General features: G+C 45.0%; 1 non-coding gene across 1 annotated transcript; it reads right to left on the bottom strand.

The window, feature by feature from the left end:
• Positions 1-558: 558 nt before the first annotated feature.
• On the bottom strand, positions 559-662 carry LOC129559715 (U6 spliceosomal RNA). The gene has a single exon (XR_008686646.2). It is a non-coding gene; the product is annotated as a U6 spliceosomal RNA (small nuclear RNA).
• Positions 663-975: the final 313 nt, after the last annotated feature.

Raw genomic sequence — 975 nt, 5'->3', positions numbered from 1 at the left:
CCAACTCTTTGCGACCCCATGAATCACAGCACGCCAGGCCTCCCTGTCCATCACCAACTCCTGGGGTTCACTCAAACTCATGTCCATCGAGTCAGTGATGCCATCCAGCCATCTCATTCTCTGTCGTCCCCGTCTCCTCCCACCCCCAATCCTTCCTAGCATCAGACTCTTTTCCAGTGAGTCAATTCGTCGCATGAGGTGGCCAAAGTATTGGAGTTTCAGCTTTAGCATCACAGCACAAATGGGAGAGGAGTACACAGGGGTGTAGCTTCTTACATAAACTTACTATCACCGTTTCTGTTCAGCCCTGACTTTGGCTGATGAGTGCATGCTGTCATCGAGTTTGGAGCCTTTGCAGAGTTCCATGGCATAAATTGGCTTGCTTCCTATTGACTTTCCTTCACTGTAGGGTTATGATTGAGCCCTTAAAATGATTTGGTTGTTTAAGGAGGCATCCATGACTCCATCAGTTTTTCCAGCTTCCAAAAGAATTGCAGTTTCTCGTGTTTCATCTCCTTTCCTTTTCTCTTATGGGTTTATACTTTGTGTCTGTTTTGTTTCAATATGGAACGCTTCACGGATTTGCGTGTCATCCTCACACAGGGGCCATGCTAATCTTCTCTGTATCATTCCAATTTTAGTATATGTCCTGCCAAAGTGACACTGTGTCTGTTTCTTTTCTACCATTTTATTAGATGTCAGGAGGAATGGTAATAAATATGGTGTCAGTTTGCTATACTTTAATGAAAGCCTTTTTCCTTTGTTCTTAGTGTTTTTGTGTGTGTCTCCCCAGCTGATAGTGAACTCCAAGGAAATCACTGTTAAAGTGTTATTTATACGTTGTAGTGGAGAAGGCAATGGCAAGCCACTCCAGTACTCTTGCCTAGAAAATCCCATGGATGGAGGAGCCTGGTGGGCTGAAGTCCATGGGGTCGCTAAGGGTCGGACACGACTGAGCGACTTCACTTTCACTTT

The sequence above is a fragment of the Moschus berezovskii genome, chromosome 8 (assembly GCF_049115385.1).
Source record: "Moschus berezovskii isolate FMDL1 chromosome 8, NW_MosBer_1.0, whole genome shotgun sequence".
In the NCBI taxonomy this organism is placed as follows: Eukaryota; Metazoa; Chordata; class Mammalia; order Artiodactyla; family Moschidae; genus Moschus; species Moschus berezovskii.
The sequence above is the reverse complement of the archived record's forward strand: the minus strand, read 5'-3'. Positions and strand labels throughout refer to the sequence as shown.